The sequence below is a fragment of the Pimephales promelas genome, chromosome 5 (assembly GCF_988280905.1).
Source record: "Pimephales promelas chromosome 5, fPimPro1.hap1.1, whole genome shotgun sequence".
NCBI classification, from domain to species: domain Eukaryota; kingdom Metazoa; phylum Chordata; class Actinopteri; order Cypriniformes; family Leuciscidae; genus Pimephales; species Pimephales promelas.
In genome coordinates this window covers 11,128,445-11,151,155 of record NC_142773.1, presented here as the reverse complement: position 1 = coordinate 11,151,155, position 22,711 = coordinate 11,128,445, and the positions used below count along the sequence as shown (strand labels likewise).

The window sequence follows — 22,711 nt, the reverse complement described above, 5'->3', positions numbered from 1 at the left end:
GCGAAGCCACAGCTGAAGCGTGTCAATTGCCTCGATATGAAGCAGTCCGAGCGGCGTTGCCGTGGCTGCGGATGCCATATGCCCCAGGAGCCTCTGAAAAAGTTTCAGTGGGACCGCACTCTTGCCCTCGAACTGTCGAAGACAAGCCAGCAGTGAGTGTGCGCGCTCGCTCGTGAGCTGTGAGGACATGGCGACCGAGTCTATCTCCATAACGAGAAAAGAGATCCTCTGCACGGGGCAAAGTTTGCCCTTCTCCCAGTTGATCCGAAGGCCCAGACGGGTTAGGTGCCGGAGCACGGGGTCTCTGTGGTTATTTAATTTAGTTTATTAATTAATAAATTAACTTGGTCCACAAACTTGATCTGAAAATTTGGTCCATAAATCAAACACACTTGCATGTAATAATATGAAACTCGGTACACATAGATCTCATCGGTTCCTATATCCTTAACACTCTTTTTTTTTACCCCAGCCCAACAGGAAGTCGGCTATTTAGGGTTGTTTGTAAAAAACATGCAATGGAATAATTTAAAGTACTTCTTTTGAGAATACAAAGAAGTGCCACAACATAAAAAATTGCCAGGGGATTTTTGATATCTCGAACTGTTTGATATCTTCACCATTCTTTCAGAATCTCTTCGGTTGATGGTTTAAACTCAAAATCATAAATAGGGCTATACTGCCCTCTTGTGTCAAATTATATTTCTATATTTATTACGTATGTAACAGAGGATGTTGTGTTTTATTGCGAGTGTACACAAATATAGGTAAACAGTTTGCAGTCTGTTGTCCTGTATAAACAAATAACGGATTATGTTTCCTGTTTCCACTGTTCACACACACACACACACACACACACTCAGTTCAATCGCACCTCCCTCCCCCTCCTCTCTCTCTCTTTCTCTCTCTCACACACACACACACACTTTCTGCGAGGCAGCGGCTCCAGAAGTGCACGTGCTCAGAGGGAACTTCAACACACACTTCGACGTGCGCGCCTCTCTCTCTAGTGCGCACATACACACACTCCAGCTTGAGAGAGAGAGAGAGAGAGAGAGAGAGAGAGAGACGCGCGCGTCGAATTGTGTGTGTGTTAAAGTTCCCTCTGAGCTCGTGCACTTCTGAAGCCACTGCCGCACAGAAAATAAGAAAATACCATGCAGAGGATTGACGCGAAATGTGTGGAAATCCATTTGATTGTAGTTTAATTGAGAAATAATTTCAGTGCTCTGGTCAACCGCTATAGAGTGAAAACTGATTAAAGTGGTGGAAATAACGGTTGATGGACACAGAACAGTAACAATTACACACCCACCCGCGTGAATTCAAAATACATCATTAGTTTAAATTGATGTTTTTGTGTGGGGGGTAGTTTTAGATATGATTATAAGAGTTTGCATATTCACTTTTATTGAAAATATTTAGCTATTAGATCTATTTAAATGCTTCAGTTTGTTTTCATATTATAATAATATATTATGTCCACAAATTGAAGCATTTAAACTAATATATAATATCACTTCAAATACTTCAATTCGTTTTTTAAATTATATCAGGCCTCTTTTGTATTATATTATGAGCCTAAATAAAGAATCTAACAAAGGTATTGTTTAGGTTATATTAGGTCTATATTTTATTATATTTTAAGGCTAAATAAAGAACCTCACAAGGGTTGTTTAGGGCTCATTGCCATTAAAAATTTGAAACCCCTTGCTAAAGAAAATATGGGAAATTCATAAGCAACAATCATTTAACTTTGATGGTTTAATGCTTCCTGTACACAATTCATTGACTGTACAAAAATACTTTATGGTTTTCCCAAACCATCTCAGTGTAACAGCTTATTTTTCTTTCTTACTATATTCTTTTATTGTAAAGAATTGAACTGTCCTGCAAAAGATTTTGTAAATTTATTTTTCATAGTATTTATTGGTAAAGACTGTACAGTTAACAGCACTGGAAAAAAATATCAGATAACCTAAAATGTGCTTGTTTTTCAAAAATATGATTTAATACCAATATGTTACATTAAGGGTCAAATAAAATATAAATGGCACATTTAAGTTAAAAGTTACAAATGAATGTTGAAACCATTGTGTTTCTAAATATGATGTACAGGTCAGGTATAAAGAATATTTTTTCTCAGGTGGTGAAAAAATAGAAAAAATTTAGAGGGAACATTGAACTGTGTTCATGATCATAGGCCCTGTCCCAAATGGCACACTTCATATGAATTTTCAATGTTGTGTACTTATGTAATGCGCCTGTTAAATCCATGACTGTCTGTAGGGTGTCTCATTTTTCATTTTAGGTTTCAGAAGGTTGCTCACGCATACATTTTGGTTGATATGTGCCCTCGATGCGCACTTTTGCAGAGCCCACACTGCTGCAAGCTCTACGGCACACTTCTTTTCGACAGTCAAAGCAGTGTTACATTTGTGCACAATAACCCTAAAGGCACCAGGGTGGCGGTGCCACCGGCTATATATATATATATATATATATATAAATATAGCTGCGAGCAACGATGAAGGGCCAAAGGCGGCGGTACCGCCACGGGGTTGCGGTGCCACCGGCTTGGGCCCGCAATCGCTGCTCGCAGCTATATTTAGGGCCCAAGCCCTGAAAGGGCGAAGGCCCTATTGTTTTCCTTAGGATTATTATTAGGGCCCAAGCCCTGAAAGGGCGAAGGCCCTATTGTTTTCCTTGGGATTATTTATTATTCTTCTATTTAGGGCCCAAGCCCTGAAAGGGCGAAGGCCCTATTGTTTTGCTTAGGATTATTAGGATTATTATTGTTTTCCTTAGGATTATTATTAGGGCCCAAGCCCTGAAAGGGCGAAGGCCCTATTGTTTTCCTTAGGATTATTAGGGCCCAAGCCCTGAAAGGGCGAAGGCCCTATTGTTTTGCTTAGGATTATTAGGGCCCAAGCCGTGAAAGGGCGAAGGCCCTGTTGTTTTCCTTAGGATTATTATTATTAGGGCCCAAGCCCTGAAAGGGAGAAGGCCCATATTGTTTTCCTTAGGATTATTATTAGGGCCCAAGCCCTGAAAGGGTGAAGGTCCTATTGTTTTCCTTAGGGCCCAAGCCCTGAAAGGGCGAAGGCCCTATTGTTTTCCTTAGGATTATTAGGGCCCAAGCCCTGAAAGGGCGAAGGCCCTATTGTTTTGCTTAGGATTATTAGGGCCCAAGCCGTGAAAGGGCGAAGGCCCTATTGTTTTCCTTGGGATTATTATTATTAGGGCCCAAGGCAAGGCATTAGGGCAACACATTCTCACTCCCCAACTCGTCACATATGGACGCTTGGGCAGGACCCCTTGGCGTCATTTATTGACGCACTGGGTATACCTTTGTCGTCATTTTTCAACGTGCAGGGTAGTCCGATAGACTTCTATAGATCTCTCAACCGGAGCCTGTAGCGTTGAAATTTGACGTCTTGGGTAAGCTCACCGCAATGGTCTGCTGCGAATGGGTCGAGAGTCGAGACTGCAATAAAAATGAATAGGCTACAATAAATGATCTATGCCAGGGCTAGTATAGTGGTGGTGATCCAACTGTTTCTACATGTTTAAAAACCCTCACAATCTGATTTCAAAGTGCCCTCTCCGCAAAGGTTTAGCGGGTTCATGTGCAACCGCATTCATCGGTGAGTTTAACAACGCTCATTGTGTTGTACAACCATTCATCGGTGAGTTTAACAACACTCAACTGCAGGTAAAGCGGCATTCAGAGGGGAGTTTAACCAAATCAACGCTAAACTGCATGTAGAAAGGCATTTAACGGTGAGTTTAACAACGCTCCACGGCGTGTGCAAGTAAGCAGTTTAAGCGTTTTCTTGTCGAAGGTTAACGTTACTGGCATCCATGATGTACACGTGCTTTAGAGCATGCAGGATAACGTATTTTTATCGGAGTTTTGTTTATGTTAATAAATATATATATAATGTTTATATAAAATTTATAATGTTTTTTAATTTAAATTTGTATTTTTTTTAAATCATCTAAATTAATAACGCTGACGTCACTGTATGGGGTGATCCCGAGGTCCATTGCGATTTTCCACTCGGTAAGTAGAAGAGTTAATTAATAGAGATGGATACTATTCTTAAATGTACACATCAAAAACTCTTGAATTAGGACAAGACGTTGTGTTTAGAACCTTTAGATGTGTAAGGTGGCAATTTATTTTGACAGTAAATGATGGAAAGAGACAATATGAAAATATAGCTTGATGCTGCACCAAATGTGCAGGCCAGCAAAGTTAATTGAATTAAAGTTTTTGTCAAATTTTGTTGCATATAATCCTATGAAATAATCATGTAAGGCAATACTAGTGGAGATTTTAAGGTTTTCAGTATTACATTAGCACACAACTGTTATTCAACATTATAAATGTTCAGATGAAGAACGGTGTTGCCAGATTGGTTTGTTTTACAGCCTATTTGTTTAAAATCCACGCAAAATTATATAATTAACACTCAAACAAATGTATAATAAATAATATAAATTAATTTTATGCCCTTTTTATCACACTTAGTGCGACCTAAAACCAACAAATTGGCTGGAAAACTATCCAATCTGGCAAATAGAAGAATACTGTTGTACAATTAAGGTGTTCAATTCTGATTTGCTTTTTTCTCTCTCATCAGGTCCTTCAATTTTGCCTGCTCTTTATCCCACACGACACATACACACACAGAAACACACAATAAAGGCACTTTTAAGAGCCACGTCTGTCTGTTTCTTTCTTTCTCTCTCTCTCTCTCTTTCTCTTTCTGTGTTGTTTGTTTTTGTGTATATTTGTTGTCAAGTCATGACAAGGCCCAAATTCAGGCCCTGCCCTTCTTGCCAGACTCCCAATCAGGCAAACAGGAAAACTTGCAATGTTTGTTTTGCAAGCCTGTCCACCAAAAAAAAAATCCAAGAAAAAGTGGTGTCACTGGATAGCCAGTGGGGGGAATCTGTGCTTATAATGCTGGGCGTATAATTGATTCTGCCCGTATTGCAGTAAGTAAAAGTGTTAATATTTCATAAGTTAGTGTAACCTGAAGTGAAGCTGAAAGCTTGTGTTTTTCACACATTGCATATCAGACATATATACCAATGTGACCTGGCCTTTGCTAACATAGTCTTATTTCATACATGGAAAAATCCTTTTTTACCTACAAATTGTGCTAGAGCGTAACTATAAGTTGTGTTCTCTGTGAAGTATTAAAGGAGTAGTTCACTTTTAAATTTTTTTTTGCTGATAATTTACTCACCCCCTATGTCATCCAAGATGTCCATGTCTTTCTTTCTTCAGTCAAAAAGAAATTAAGGTTTTTGATGAAATCATTCCTGTATTTTTCTCCATATAATGGACTTTAATGGGGTCCAAACGGTTCAAGGTCCAAATGACAGTTTCAGTGCAAACTGTTCAAAGGGCTTTAAACGACTCCAGACGATAAATAAGGGTCTTATCAAGCGAAACAATCGGTCATTTCAAAAATGACTCGTTCATTTTGACTCGTTCTCGAAAAAAGATTCGTTCATTTTGATGAACGAGTTCGAACAGGAGAGTCACGAACGCTCATCACAGACCAGAGCAAGGCGACCATTTGAGCTTATAAAACTTAAACTTTTTTATTTATTTATTAAATGACCAATAGTTTCACTAGATAAGACCCTTATTCATCGTCTGGTGTCGTTTAAAGCCCTTTGAACAGTTTGCACTGAAAGTGTCTTTTCGACCTTGAACTGTTTGGTTCCCATTGAAGTCCATTATATGGAGAAAATCCTGGAATGTTTTCATCAAAAACCTTGATTTCTTTTCGACTGAAGAAAGACCGACATGGACATCTTGGATGACATGGGGGTGAGTAAATTATCATAAATTCGTAAATTATCGTTTTTACGTATTCATCATTCGGTGGCTCTGAATTGTCAAAACACCATTCAAAATTCTTGCTAATGATCCAAAAACCTTTTTTTTTTTTATAACAGATGAAAGTTTCATAGGCAGTGTGTAAACGTGATTGACTAAACATTTATTTGTTGTATTTATTTTGTAATGTGCGAAAATTTCGGACGTGAATTACGGAGTTGGTGCACAAGAACCTTTAAGAGGACTTTTGGGAAACCAGTCCTGTATTTTTGTTTGATTAGCAAAAACAGGGATGAATTTACTTTGACCTAAATGGAAAGGACTGCATATCACCTCGCATGTGAAATTATAAATTTGGACAGATTCCGCTACAAATCATGGCATCATGGCTAAATAAACTTTCCTTGTCTTTTCATCATTTCAGGTTGCCGAAAATGTAGTAGGCAGAAGGTTTTCCAGTTTGATCGAATAAATGGGGAACGGATAAATGAGGTAAAATGTGTTCTGTTAGGCTGCTTAGTTTTCTAAATTAATGATTTGGACCTTTCAAAGATAATACAACATGTTATGTCCTATTCCGTGATTGCTTAAACAGTTAAAATTATTATTATTCATGTTTGTGTGTAGGGGAAAGCTGAATTGAAAGTCCACTGTTGCCATGCACTGTGTGGTAAGTCATGTTTTATTAATTATTCAATTCCATGTTGCAATGCAAATTAGTCTATTCCATGATTAATATGATGTAGGCAAAGTTCTGGTGTCTTGCAAGCAGCGTTGAAGTTCATGTCAGTGTTTTCTGTGACAAGAGAAAACTCACTGGTCTGTAGTTGTTCCCATCAGTAAATCATCCTCCGAGGTAGCCTTTTGAAAAACTGGAGTGAGGTCGATTATCAGTACTCAGAAGCAAATAGCAATGAGGTAGAGGCATTTAGAAGTGCTAGATCCCTCAGGTAGGTCCTAGGGAGGTAGTAACCTTTAGGACAAGCATTCCAATGATGAAAAAATTATGGAATAGTCTTCCGAGCATTCCAAATTCAGACACACTCTCTTAGTACAGACTTAAGACAAATATCTGAATTTGAAATGCTCGTAAGACTATTCCATCATTTTTAAGACCAAGGGGAGAATGATCTACCTCCTTGTTTTTATTTAGAATATTCTATTTTTTTATATCCTGGAATTGCAACGCGTTCTCATCCCAAAGCGCCATATAGGACGCTTTTGCAAAAGCGTAAATATCCAACACACATGGCACCCTTTAACGTGAAATGAGACGCAGATATATTTGGGCAGATGGCGCCCCCTAGTGGTCTAACCCTTACCCCACACCATACCTAAACTTAACCATTAACCGAAGCGTCTCATTAGACGTTAAAGGGTGCCATGTGCGTTGGATATTTACGCTTTTGAGAATGGGCGGAATTGTGTGATTAACACAATGGATTGTAGGTAACAAGGAGCTGAAACATTCAGTACTTTCTAAAGTAATTAATATAGTTCTAAAAGTGGCTGACAGACAGCCAATGTATGGACAATAAAATGGTCCTGATGTGATCATGTAAGTGCTATATACATGTAAAAATTATTATTATAATTATCATGGTTTCTGTTTCTAGTGAGTACTCTAGTGGCTAGCTCTAGCTCTGAACTAGCTTATTTATTGAGCCTGCAAGGACATCCACTCTGTAATGCATTACAAAAGTATTATCATGCATACATAAATTAATCTTTCAGCATCTGAAACACTTTTACATTTTGATGAACTATCTAAATTGAACCCAACAGTGATTTAGATTTGTTTTCTCTGTGTTCTAATGAATTTTTTTTGCACTTATGATATTTTACAGTGGCAAAACTTGGGATGATACGTGGGAGCCTGCCAGTGAATTCGCACATTTTATGCCTAATTCCCCACATCCCAACCAGCTTTCAGCATGATGTGTCGTGAGCCTAGTCAACTGGACTCAAGCAGATTTTTTCTTCTTTTTGTATTCTTTTTATTTTTTTTTCTTGCTTTTGTTCATTAAAGTTTTTTGCAAAATATCCAGTCTCTTTTGTGTTTACTTGCTTAATGGTGTTTAAAAAACAACCTTTTTCATGAACTGCACAGATCATAAGGGAGAAAATTAGTGCAGTTGGGAGTTTGACATAATGGAATTCCCAAAGGAATTATTAATTTTTTTAATTTTTTTTTTAGTATAGGTAAGTCTACTTTATCTATTTGTTTGGTAAACAACAGAATACTCCTTAATATATTAAAATGTCACTTAAATGTAGTGGTGTTTGAAATATTCAATTACAATATTAGATATTAATTCCTTTAACATTTATAATCATAATTGTTATTATTGTAATTACCTATTTATATTTGCCTTGCATTTATTCACAGCAAAATAATGTAAAACTAAATGTGTGTGTGTGTGTGTATATATATATATATATATATTGGGGGCAATGTGTTCTTCAGAGGGAAGGGGTTAAAGAAACGTCTTCATATATTTTGGCACATCACATGAAAAACTAAGGTGAACTACAAGGTAGTGGGCATTCATGGTGAACATGATGGCTTCAATTTACTTATTAGATTATATATAGTTTCCATTGAAGGGGGTTTTGTTAGTCCCTTTTGAATTTGATTAATAGATTTATTTACATCTGTTCAAAACAAATACTGCAATGCTATAATAACTATCAAGAGTTTGTATTTTTGTAAGATCGCTCATATATTATTATTACGTTATACAATAATACATTATACATAAATAATCATGGAAATTAAGTCGTATTTCTTTCAATGAAAAATAACAACAAAATAAATAAATATCCTGGATTTGTGTACATCAAAAGTCGGAAGAACCACCAAATGGCCAAGTGTGACGTAGTTTTGACGTTTCCATGGCGCCAGCAGGACAAGCTGTGGTTGGACTAACGTTTATGTCAGAATAAAAAACGCTCCATATCGCAAACTATGTTTTGCTGTCGTTATGACGTCAATAATACTACCAGTTAACAATGAGGTATTGCTATATTAAAAGATATTACACCTTTACCGAGATCCTAACCCTAACCTTGTAGTGTAACTACACACTTCAATGAACTACAATTTACAGCGCCCGTCCCAGTGACACAACGATAGAGGCTCATGGGTAATATAGTTTTAAAACGTTTTGTTATGGAATTAAATAAATACAATCTTTAATGAACAAAAGTACATCTAAATATGTTAATTAAGCTAATCTCTTCGACATATTTGAGATTCAGACTAAAATGTTGTATTTCACTGTGAGCACTTTTTAAAATGATTTTGTAACACCTTTCCATGTATGCCAGACATCTCTGTTCAACATTATGTATTAAACATAACAAAAATAATTGTCCTACCAATTTTCACTTCTATACGCTTATCAGACTTTGCATTTGCAGACTTTGCAGAGTGTTTTTTTTTTTTTAGGGTTTTTTTTTTTTTTTTTTGCTTTTCCAGGGGTGCTACGGGACCCCTGAGGGAGGAAGAGCGGATAAAGCTACTCTCTTCATCATGGACAACAAACTGTATTGAGTCACATTTATATCTGCACATTATTTTTTTCCCCACCTTTTCTATATTTATATATGCTTGTGTTTGGTTTTTGATCTGCACTCGTAACACAAAAATACAGTAATATTTTACAAATGTTTTAAAATAGACTTTTCAGAATTGCTAAAACACTAACCCCGTTTACAGACAACAACTCAAAATTGTTCACTTATTTCTAATTGATGAGATCAAACCAATTGCACCAATTCATTATACAAGTCAGTTCAGAGTTCCAAAATTGATTTAAAATGTTGCACTGAATGTTGATACAAACAATGGATGGTAACAATATAAGAGGGAGAGTATGTGAAATAGGTGGTGAACAAAGAGGAAGAGGAGGAGGATGAGAAAGAGCAGAGCAAGGTGTGGAGAATGTTTTAAAGGCTGGATCTGCTTTAGCGATTTTCCTTTTGCCTGAGATGACATTGTCTGTGATGTGGCCAAGGTCTTCCGGCCGGACCAACATGAAGACATGATGCTGAGGCAGAATCACTCTCTCACTGACCATGATTTTGCAATAATTCTTCTGAGTGTACATTTCTGTTTACACACGTTTTTCAAAACGTATAATAATACACTTTTGAATATACCATGTAAACACTGCTGTTCTAAATCTAAAGCTCTTTGGTCTTTCATAGGCTTATATCTACATTTCAATACAATGTTCTACAGTGAGAGTAATCTGCTGAGAGGGGTAACAAGTACACGTAAACACCAATGCAATGTAGAAACAGAAATTATATATTAGGCCAAACATTACTATTGTATACATAGCATACAACAAAACTATAAACATGTACATAAGCAATGTTTGCACATGTGAGGAGTGTGTGTAATGTTTGCACATGTGAGGAGTGTGTGTGTGACCTGGTGAATAACTAAGTGTAGCATTTTGATTGGTTGTGTCTTTGTGTTTTAGCTATCTTGTGTAGCTATCTTATTTTTAAGAGAATTGTGTGTAGTGTTTTGAAAAAAAAAGTGTTTTATGCAATTGAAAACTGAGTCAAAAGCTGAGAAATAACATATGGTTTGAAGATTTGGCATATAGTTAGTTTACTTTATTAGTTAGTTAGTTAGTTTACTTTATTGTCATTCAAACATGTTAGACATGAAGGAATGAAATTCGTTTCCCAGGTCCGGCAGCGTAATACAGAATAAATAACAATTCAATCCTCAGATAAACCCCAATAAAACGTATAAAATGGATTATATATATTACATTAAAATATCCTAACCATAAAAACAATCAAGAACTATAACCCATCTGACTATAATCATCATAAAAGTGTCATGTGCAGTAGCAGCTATAGGCAAGCAGAGGGCAAGAGGAACCTAAACTGAGGAGTTCATAAGCCTCACTGCCTCTGGAAAGAAGCTGCACTTCAGTCTTGTGGTTCTTGCTCTAAGGCTACGCAGCCTTCTGCCAGAGGGGAGGATGGTAAACAGTTTATGCGCTGGGTGAGTGGAGTCCTTCATAATGTCCGATGCCCTGCCTCTGCACCTGTTGACATAGATCTCATCTAGGGAAGGAAGGCTGTCATTTGTTGTTATTCTCCTAGCAGACTTAACTACTCGCTGCAGCGCCTTCTTGTCGGCTGCAGAGCAGTTTCCATATTAGGCCGTGATGGAAAATGACAGTGTGCTCTCCACCACACACCGGTAAAAACAGGTCAGAATAGCAGGGTTGAGACCGGCCTGCTTTAACCTCCTTAAATAGTACAACCGTTGATGAGCTTTCTTAATAATGCTGGCTGTGTTGGTGTGCCATGTGAGGTCATTGGAAATGTACAGGCCCAGATATAAAGTTGGTCACCGTCTCTACAGCTACTCCCTCAATATAGAGGGGGGGAGGTAGGATTTGACCTCTCTTCCTAAAGTCCACAACCATCTCTTTAGTCTTTCCCACGTTGATGCGGAGATTATTTTCTCTACACCAAACCACGAGTTCCTCCACCTCCTGCCTATACGCTGACTCGTCATTGTTGGATATTAGTCCAATCACCGCCGTGTCATCTGCAAACTTCACAATGTGATTGCTCAGACGTGTTGCAGAGCAATCATATGTAAGAAGCGTATACAACAAAGGACTCAGGACGCATCCTTGTGGGGAGCCTGTGTTAAGTATAAGGGTGGAGGATAAGGTGTTGTGGATCTTAACCGACTGTGGCCTGTTTGTCAAAAAGTCCAGGACCCAATTGCACAGAGATGGTCTAAGTCCCAGCAGTACCAGTTTGTTGATTAATGACTGTGGGATGATGGTGTTAAAGGCAGATGTAAAGTCTAGGAAAATCAGCCTGACATAAGAGTCCCTGTTCTCCAAGTGGGTAAGAGCAGAGTGGACGACAGTTGACACTGCGTCAGACACAGACCGGTTCCTTCTATAGGCATACTGATGGGGGTCCACAGTGATGTTAACAGTGTCTTTTATATGGGTCAGAACCAGTCGCTCGAAGCATTTCATGATCAGTGGGTTTTATAGTTTTATGGTTTTATAGTTTTATAGATCAGTGGGTCATATAGTTTTGCACTTTGAGTGAGAGGTTTCAAAAATCATGTGACATGAAAAGATTTTGTGTGTAGGCAGTTGGTAAAAACTGTAACATGCTTTTGATTTAGGCTTTTTTCACGGTAACCTTTTTGTCTTTTGCAGTTGTCTTTTACTGTATTTTCACAGTATGCAAAACAGTGCTGAAGACATTCAATACTATATAATATTCGGTAACAATATGCATTTTACATTCCCGTTACCCATGTACATACTATATACTAATTATAGTAAATACAATCACTGGGTAATAACTATGTTCTAACCCTGAACCTACCACTAGCCCATGTACTTACCTTATATTAGCCAGTACTTTCTAGGTAAGTAAACTGTAAGTACAGTACTGTAAAAGGAAGCATTAACCTATATTCAGTACAATTCTATACTTGCAGTGCTTACAGTACACAATTTATTCACCTTGTCATTATTATACTTTTTAACGTAATTGCAAAAACAAAATTACTTAGTTGCGATACATTTCTTTTTGGTAACTGCGTGTTTTGGATTCTGTTCTTAATTTTTTTTTTTATCTATTGTCTAACAAATGATCTGTAGTGATCATAATAATGATTATTCCTCCTCATCATTATGGTTTTCCTCCTCATAATCTGCTTCTTCCATGTCACTAAACAGGTTTCAATTGGCTTTATGCACAGGTGCACTACTTCCTGAATATCAGTCAGCTCCTTGTTTCCTGTCTGCCATTATTAGCCAAATTGATTAATTCAGGTGTGCTTGACCTCAGTAGTCACGGCAACAATAATCAGACACACCTGAATTAATCAATTTGGCCAGTAATGGCAGACAGGAAATAAGGAGCTGGCTGAAGTTCAGGAAGTAGTGCAGCTGGGCATAAAGCCAATTGTTATACAGCACCCTACAGTTCAACTAATGAAAGTTACTATACCTCACAGTACAGTACTTTAATTAATGCAATTACATTCCACCACTGACTGGTTTAAGAGGCATGCATGTACACATTTCTATGTATGTGAAAGAAGAGGTTACACTTTGGTTTTATTTATATGGTGATAAATAGCAGATTTTATTACATGCTTTATATTCATAGTTAAGGCTATTGTCCAAGTCTGAAAGGTGTTACAGTCTTGTAGATTACAGTCCATCATCAGAAATGTCATCGTCACTGTCGTACTCATCAGATGATGCATTGTCCAAAAAGCTGATGTTCTCTGCTCCAGACAAAACTTGGAGGTAACAGTCTCTTGCTTGCACCTTCATTTCTCTGATTTGATGCCGCTTTCTGAGGATGATGCTGTGCAGACCTTTCAAACCCTCTCCACTTAGATCACATTGCGAATCTTAAAAGAGGAACACAAGAATATAATACCAGCCTTAGAAACGTTATAAACAGTCATCATTGTTGTGTGTTTATTTATTAGGGCCCCCTAATAGCAATCTTTTGTCGGTGCAACCCTATGGCTATAGCCTGGTTGAAACCAGACCATTCATTCATAATTGAGTTATGGTCTGGCAAAGCATCATAGACAAATCATTTCCAGAGGGGCGTCACCAACGGACATCGCGGATAGACCTAAAACCAATCAGAGTGATGAAGGAGATGACGTATGCAGAGCGGCGGAGAAACATCTCCGAGTGTTGTTCTTTGCTCAGTTTTTAACACAAAGGAAACGTTCGAAGCGCTTAAAACAGACACGATAGCTGATTCGAACGAGTGATTTGACGGCGGCACCCAACTTTATAATGTAGGCTACAAAATCTGCTTCAAAATCCTAGCGCTGTTGTCATCGTGTAAAACCCGCCCCAACGTTTCTGATTGGTGCCGCGATTTCGACGGATTGGAAATGAGCTTGAATGAGCTCTTTGCCAGACTAACTTTCAGAGCAAATCTAAATTTGCCGGAAGTTGTATGGGTTTTCCCAGGCTACTATGGTTATGTAATTTATTACAAATACATAATATAGAGTGTCTCACTTGAAAATAAGCAGGACAGCTCTCTGAGGGTATCAGAACGAGCTGAGAGAGATTTCCAATGGTGGTCCATCTCTGCAACAAGAATCTTCTGCTCCTCCTCAAGCCTCCTTACTGACATGATGATGTCAAAAGCTCTTCTCTTTGTCCTTAGATCGACAGAGTCTGGAATGCATTTATGATAAATAAACAAATCATTAGTTTTAAACATCAACCTTCAAAGACCCTCTAAAATAGTATGGGGTTGCAGAATAACATTTGAAGTCATTATGTATCAGATTTGTCAGTAGCAGTCAACAGTCTAGTGTACATACCACTGTGTGGGAGCTGCCATGGCCAAGCTGTCTCACCAGACAAAATGGTGTCTAGGCAAAGAGTTTCTGTGATTGGAACCATTCTGTTGTATTTCTCCACAACAGATGTCAGGATTCCCTTCTCCTCCCTGATCTTGCGGCGGATTCTGGCTCGACCTTTGTTGCCATCGTTATCTTTATATTAGAGACGCTGGGAACGTCTCTTGATACTGGCTACCAGCACCTCAATTCTGCTGGCCAGGGCATCAGCATCATTCGTAGTTGTTGTTGCTGTTGTTGCTGCTGAGAAGAAATAGGTGTGGTTTGCACTTTACAATACCAGTAACAATTACAATTATTTGTGACTAAATGTATTACAAGTAATCATTTCCTTACAGTCAGCCCAATCCTTTACATCATTCACCCAGTCTTCCAATTGGCTCGCTGTCACTGTCAATTGGGCTTTCATGGTCTCTAGGTTTTGTAACTGGCTTTGCAGAGATTTTGTGGTCTACAATAACAAACAGTAGTTAGAAACAAGAACCAAATGTTCGATGCACAGCTTCATACACTGCTAACATGCAATACTGAACATCTAAAATTAATTCTACTGATGTCATGACCTTTTGATATCGGCGGGTCAGTGAGATTGCCAAATTGTTAACCTTTTGCTGATTCCAGCGCATGGCCATGAGAGTGAGCATGTCTGTGCGTCCTGCAAAGACAGAAAATAAGATGTTACCATATTCCTCCAAATTAGTATATAAGGATGTACCTAGTGCAGTATGTCACCTTACCTGCCTTTGACATATGTTTTGTGGTCACTGCAATCCTAGAGAGGAAGGCATTGCACTGTTCCACCTCCTCCCCCAGTGTTAGACCAGCCCCATCCTGATATGCCCCACTCCATTTCACCTGGTTAAGAATAATAATAATAAAAAAAACAATAAAAAAAAAAAAAAAAAACATGTTTCTAGATTTAGATAATACAATTATATCATATAGCAACATTTCCTTACCTCACATTTAAAATCATGGGCTTTGGCATGAAATACCGAAAGGAAAGGCTTCATGTTCAGAAGGTGCTGGAGCTCTGGACAGCTTTTCGCAACTCTTTGGAGGTAGGGCCAATATTTGCAGGTCACATCCATGCAAAAAAAAGTGATTTGCCTACTGGCCAGCTTTTCTTGCAGGTACAGGGGATAGGCAAAAATTTCCCCCCTATTCATATTTAAGGCAGAGAGCAGGACACCGTGCCGACACACCGCAAGCTCCAATCCCTCCTCGTCTACCTTGCTGGAAGATCTTTGTGAGGTCTCTCTGGCTGCTGACCACTCACCTCCACAAACACCTCTTCCACTGACCTACAATAAGAAAAATGGTGGATGAAAATAAGACTCTCATAAACAAACTCTTCGGAAAGAGGTTTTACAAAATTTTACATGTTTGGTTGTGTTGTGAATGTGGTCCACAAATCTTTTCACGTCTTCATCCTTGGCAATGAAGACGTCTTCAAAGATGGCCTGTTCCTCAGATCTAAAAAAATAAAAAACAACAATTGGTGATGGATAACAACTTATGATAACTTATAATCTGAGATTTCTTGGTTCACACATTAAAGAGTTATGTTTTCCTATTAATACAAACAATGTGATACACAGTTTGGAGTACCTAGCAGCATTCTTGAAACGATAATGCTTGCGGTTTCCATCAACTGAAACTGCAAGCATTTCAGGGGTGCACGCAGGACAGTTAAAGGGTTCTTCCTTGCACATATTGTCCAACTCAAATCGCACAGCCTCCCACTCAAAACAACTTTTCAGAAAACTGTCTGCTGAGATCTTGCCAGTCTATTAAAAACAAGGAAACCAACAGCTAATAATGTACAACAAATAAATTAGCATCAAACAGTTTATCAAACCACAACTCAACAAATATCAAAATTAAGTAGTCACACGACCAAAGCGGACAGTTCGCTGATTCAGCATTCTTAAAAATGCTTGGCAGGACAGTCCTGGTGCCGCCATCTTCATTTCTTCAAATGAAAAAAAGACATCTGTGGCTGGAACTGTGGCAAATTGAAGGGTTGCAGGCCAGTAGTCACTTCTGTTTAGGTCAGCGACTCCAGAAGTCCAAGTGGCTTGGCATGCCTCACAAATTAACTCGGGCATGCTTAGATCATGTCGTCCTGGAAATATCAAAAACACATCCACTGTAATGTAAACCAGGATTTGTGTTCTTTGTACAATTTATACATTACTTTAAAAGTTTTATATCAATGTCAAACTTGCAGGTAGTCACGTATGGATATATATTTATTTTTTAAGATGCTTCTTAAACAGGACAAAATAAAGTTCTTCACATTCTTACCATTCATTGTGACCACAGCAACAGTCTTTCCTGGACTAACCCTCAATGACTCTGGTGAGCAACCACAGATTTTGTCAGGCATCTCCACAGGTACAAGCCGGACTGAAAAAGAACATATGGTACAATTGAATTATGATCAATTTGTATTGACTGAGATTGTAATAGATCAATGGCAATGAAGATAAATCCAAGATAAAACAATAATGGAAAAAAGGCATAATTTAAATAATAAAGCTTATGAGCTTAACTATTCTGAAAATTATACATATGTTGAACACAAACCAGAACTTACCACAATGGGAAAGAGCCTTATCCACCACGTAAGATGTTGAAGGCATGGTTGGAAGAATCCAGCAGTCATGGCATCTCTGTTGTGAAGAACATGTCTGGTGTGCATGCTGACGTCACATTCAGCACAGAAGAAGGGACGTGGTCTACAGTCACAACACCGGACAGCCGCTGGATTACTCCCACACTGTTGGCAGATGTGTGTTGCCACATGTTCCCTTTCCGCAGCCGTGTTTACCAGGCGGGGTCTCTCTGCCCTCCACCTCTCTGAAAAGAGACTTTGTCTTTTGCTCCAGTTTAAGGAAGCCAGAAGAGGATCTCTTGGGGTTTCAAGAGGTGATGCTTCATCACCAGAGAATTCACTTAGTGAGTGTTGGAGATCTTGTAGAAAACACTCTGTAAATGATATGGAATATTGAAAAATTCATTCCATGTATGTGTATATATATATATATATATATATGTATATATATTTTTTTTACAATATTAAAGTGTACTCAATTTGGCTGTGAAAGGATCAGTATTCTACCAAAGTTTAAAGTAGAAACATTTATTTACATTCTAACCCACTGTCATAAATGTTATAAATATCATATATATATATATATATATATATATACAAGGGCTAATGGTGACACTATGAAGTACACACCAACAGTCTCTGGAGTAAAGGCCACCTCACAGTTAGGGTCAGGAGCAATGAAGGGAGGATCAGTCTTCCGAATGTGATCAGCTGTAGAGGATAAAAACAACACAAATCAACATTTATAACTTGTCCCAATGCCTGGTTGCCCGCCTAAAATGGTGCAAGCTCACTGTTTAACATAGAGCTAGAGAGAAATATTAGTACACTTATTTTCCAAACCCTAATGGGGAAAGTCCAATTACTATTGGTTATCTGCATATAAGGTGTCATATAGATGATGACAGCAAATATGAATCCTTATATAGAAGCAGATTAAAAAGAAACACGTTGGTTGGCAATTGACAACACACTCTGAAGAATAAAGTGTTTCAAACACAGCCTTGCCAAGACCAATAACTTGAAAGAGATTAAGTATGATAGTAACCAGGCTATCTCATTTGACGTTATATTAACCATTTTGACAACAATGCCTGACAATGTCAATACAGCCCACAATTAAACTATTTTTTATGCTTTGCAGAAATATCTAATATTAACCTGAATGTGTCTTTCACTTAATCCAAGACTAATGATGTCTTTCATTAATCTACTTTTTATGCAAAAAATCAAATGACTGATTCTGGGTTGACTGTTTCCCTGCCATATTACGCTATACATGTATTGTAACATATACACTCATAAGTGGTTAAACAATCTACAATATATCTCGCATGAACGATATTTCCAGTATTGTCTCTTTTTCTCCAAACCACCCTCGGTTCAGGTGTCTTTACTGGTGCTGCTGCTGCTGCCTCCTCTTCCTGCAGCTCATCAAGAAGGTCATCAAGACTTTGGAGCTCATCTTTCAGTTCTTGGTCATCAACCAAGTTATCTAAGATCATGAGATGATCTTGGATTTCTGAATCACTCTTGGACATTGTGATGGGCAGAAACACAAACAAACAGAAAGACTCACAACGAAGAGATGACAAACAAACAAATAAATGTAGAGAGAGAGAGAGAGAGAGAGAGAGAGACACTGATAAGTGCAGATTAACAAGACAGACGTGGCTCTTAAAAGTGCCTTTGTTTGTGTGTGTGTGTGTTTGTGTGTGTGTGGGGGGGGGGGTTGGCGATAATAAAACTCGTTTTAGAAGCTGCCAATTTTGAGGGTCCTAAAGAAAAAACAGAATTGAACATTTTACACCAGTATTCTCTTCATCTGTGTTGCCAGAATGAGCTATATTTTATGTGATATTCATTGTATACAGTTCAATAAACTAGAATTTAATATTGTTAATGACATTTTAGAAAATAATTAGACAAGAAATGTTGTCTAAAATTATATATAATTCATATACGAATCAGTCAATAAGTTATGATATAATTACTTATTACATTAATTATACATTAACTATACGATTTGTTTGGGTGTTAATTATATAATTTTGCGTGGATTTTAAACAAATAGGCTGTAAAACAAACCAATCTGGCAACACCGTTCTTCAAATGAACATTTATAATGTTGAATAACAGTTGTGTGCTAATGTAATACTGAAAACCTTAAAATCTCCACTAGTATTGCCTTACATGATTATTTCATAGGATTATATGCAACAAAATTTGACAAAAACTTTAATTCAATTACGTAAATAAACTATATATAAGGGTCCATTTTTGACCTACTTAAAATATTTCTGTCCAAAGAGTCTTTGAACTTGAACTTTCCAAAAACACTCATTGACTCAATCTGATGTTTCATCTGACAGACAGTGTGGTCCATGCCCAGAAATAAGTTAAGGTTAAGTATGGAGTCAAGTCAAGTCAAGTCACATTTATTTATATAGCGCTTTTCACAATACAGATTGTATCAAAGCAGCTTCACAGTGATAACATGTAAGTAGCACAACACAGATCAACAACATTGCTAAACACTAAATAAATAAATAACCCCAACTGAGCAAGCTCAAAGCAAGCCAAAAGCAAGGCGACAGTGGCAAGGAACCAAACTCCATCAGATTGGATGGAGAAAAAACCTTGGGAGAACCCAGGCTCAGTCGGGGGCCAGTTCTCCTCTGGCTTACATTCATATTGTTTAAATATAATATTAAATATAAATATTGTTTATGAATCAAACGGCGCCATAACATATCGCAGGCGTTGAGTCGTCTCATCACAGGCGTTGAGTCGTCTCATCACAGGCGTTGGGGCATCCGAAATCCCCGTGAGAGGCTGGACACAAAACTGGACCTGACGAACGCCATTTTTCTCGGGACAAGCGTCCCGAGATAACAGCAGAAAGGCAGATGGGAAATAATTAGCATAGCTGATGTTCATAATAATTTCCGTTATAACTCACAAACTCTCCGTAACCCGAACTCTCCGCAACCCAACCATACGCGCCGACCCGTTTGTCTAAGAGGCTGAGAGGAGTCTCCTGCTTAAGAAACATTGAGGTTTATTGCTCATGAAACAGCAGCAGAATGACTCAATAAGTAGTTCTCAGAAGGACTCAAAACAGCTGAAGGACTATAATGAGTATTTATGGAAAGTTCAAGTTCAAAGACTCTTTGGCCAGAGACATGTGAAGTAGGTCAAATATGGAACACTGTCTGGCTGATGAAACAGCAGAAGGACTCAATAAGTAGATATGGAAAGTTCAGGTTCCAAGACTCTTTGGATATAAATATTTTAAGTAGGTCAAACATGGACCACTGTCTGCCTGAAAAAAAACATCAAAGGAGTTAATGAATATTTATTGAAAGTTCAAGGTCAAAGACTCTTTGGACAGAAATTTGTTAAGAAGGTTAAATATGGAGCACTGTCTGGCTGAAAAAAAAAACATCAAAGGAGTTAATGGGTATTTATGGAACGTTCAAGTTCAAAGACTCTTTGGAAAAAATATGTTAAGTAGGTCAAATATGGTCAGGAGTAAATGAGTATAAGTATAAGAGAATAAGGACTAAAATTCATGAAACAGCAAGATGTCTATGAGTTTGCATAGTAAGTTAGCCTTTTAAAAGAATTTGGCAAAAATGTCAAGAAGATCAAATATTGACAACTCTCTGGCTGAAAAAAAAACATCAAAGGAGTTAATGAGTGTTTTTGGAAAGTTCAAGTTCAAAGACTCTTTGGAGAGAAATATTTTAAGTAGGTCAAACATGGACCACTGTCTGGCTGAAAAAAAATCAAAGGGGTTAATGAGTATTTATGGAAAGTTCAAGGTCAAAGACTCTGGACAGAAATTTGTTAAGTTAGGTCAAATATGGACCAGTCTGGCTGTAAAAAACATCAAAGGAGTTAATGAGTTAGGTATGGAAAGTTCAAATTCAAAGACTTTTGCCAGAAATGTGTAAAAGTAGGTCAATCGTGGACCACTGTCTGGCTGAAAAAAACATCAAAGGAGTTAATAGGTATTTATGGAAAGTTCTTCAAGTTCTTTTAGTCAGGGAGCCAAAGTCTCAAAAATGGGTTGAACCTGACATGGTCTGCCATACTTTTTATTTGTGTTTTTTCTGTTAACTTTGACCCTAAGAACAAATAATTGGAGGGTCTGCTCTGCCGGAAATATCGCGAAAAAAAATTGTGGGCATTTTAGTGTAAGCACCCTTTATTTTTTATCAGAAAAATGTGAAAAATTATTTTTTTCATCAAATTCTTAGTGGGTTGGGTAGGTTCTCAATAAATGCATTCCAGATACACAGAACACATGTGCAGACAACATCCACTGAAAAAATAATTCTTAAAACACATTTCTACATGATTTCGCATCAATTTAATGCAAAAAAACAGGCGTTTTTTCACTTATTTTCCACTATTTTCATCTTTACTTCATTGGCAATCAACTATTCCCTTAAGTTATGACATCAGGCAATATGCCATTCTTTTCACCAAACACTATACTCATTACACAGAAAAAATTATAAAAATCCAAACAAAATCAATGGATCTGTGATGATTTCACTACTAGTTGGCGATCAACAGGCTCAGAATTTCAATAGAATTTTAGACTACTCTCAAAATTCTTAAAAACATGCTGGATATTTAGCATCATGGCTCACTTACAAACACACACACACACGCACACACATGATCTTAGTAATTTTTATGAGTTTGGAACAACCAACCAATGGTTACCAACGGTTACCAACAGACTTCGAAGCTGCTCATCATTGTCTGTGGTAAGTGATAGTGACTAATATACCGGTAGGTCTGCCCCAGAGTTTTGGGGAAAGAATGGTAATATGGATACTGTAATTGTAATTAACTGAAAGGACCACACCAGTCTTCAAACAATAATATTTCTGATGATTCCTCATCCCAAACATATCCCTGTAGCAGCAGCATTCATTCTCTACTAGTTTACTTAGCTAGCTTTAGCCGTTTTAGCTAATGTCGGTGGTTTCTTTAAACGGCATTACTCCTCACAGGTATGGGGTACAGAGTAGAGACTTACTTTTTTTAAATGCTTAGGATATTATTCTCTAATAGAGGTATGTGTCCTATATGTTCAATAAGCTTCAACCGGAAGTTGAGAAATTGCCAAAATTTCAACTGGACTTGTTAGGTAAAGAAATAGATATGAGAATAAATGCTGCTACAGGGATACGTTTGGAGCGAGGAATCATTGGAAATAAACTTGTATGAAGCCTGGTGTGGTCCTTGAAGTGTTTTTCATGTCAGACAGATAGTAGGCTAGTAAGGATAACTAAAGGCTACATTAAACGTTAGTTGCCATTAGCAATTAGCTACATGGCTAGTTGTTACATTCAGATTTAGAAAGTTTAGCTAGTTAGCTTGTGCACGAATGGCCACACAGACACAAAAAAACAATATGTAGCTATATTGGATATCAGATTGTACACAATACTGAACAATACAAATGTTCAGTAAAATGTAAACATACTATATAGTATGCATAGTTTGTTTTTTGTATATAATACTGTACAGTATAGAGTGAGTGATTTGTCAAAAGCTAGTTACCTAGTAGTGTCAAACATCTAGATTTCTTTCACCCGAATGCACAATATTTTCCATTGGCAGATTTGGTTCTGATCTTATTGGGTTTGCTGTGGAGGAAAAGGTAACGAGAAGAGAAGTCAGCAGACGATTGGAAAGGACTGTAAAAAGGAGTGGAGGACTGAACAGAAGGGAAGAGTAGAATCAGGAGAGTAGAGTGAAGAGGACAGGGGTGGACTGAACA

At 37.7% G+C, this 22,711-nt stretch overlaps 1 long non-coding RNA gene and 1 other non-coding gene across 2 annotated transcripts in view; both read right to left on the bottom strand.

Moving 5' to 3' along the window:
• Positions 1-12,896: 12,896 nt before the first annotated feature.
• LOC120485757 (uncharacterized) lies at positions 12,897-17,060 on the bottom strand. The gene is made up of 12 exons (XR_016168490.1): positions 16,888-17,060; positions 16,596-16,697; positions 16,181-16,413; positions 15,897-16,075; positions 15,668-15,761; positions 15,245-15,589; positions 15,023-15,140; positions 14,849-14,940; positions 14,622-14,736; positions 14,247-14,528; positions 13,936-14,097; positions 12,897-13,301 (listed from the first exon to the last, which is right to left on the bottom strand). It is a non-coding gene; the product is annotated as an uncharacterized LOC120485757 (transcript).
• Positions 17,048-22,711, bottom strand: part of LOC120485754 (uncharacterized) — a 26,149-nt gene continuing 20,485 nt past the window's right edge. Inside the window, exons 6-7 of the long non-coding RNA XR_016168491.1 lie at positions 17,536-17,616; positions 17,048-17,279 (exon numbers count right to left, since the gene is read on the bottom strand). This is a non-coding gene — a long non-coding RNA (uncharacterized LOC120485754). The remainder of the gene's footprint in view (positions 17,280-17,535; positions 17,617-22,711) is intronic.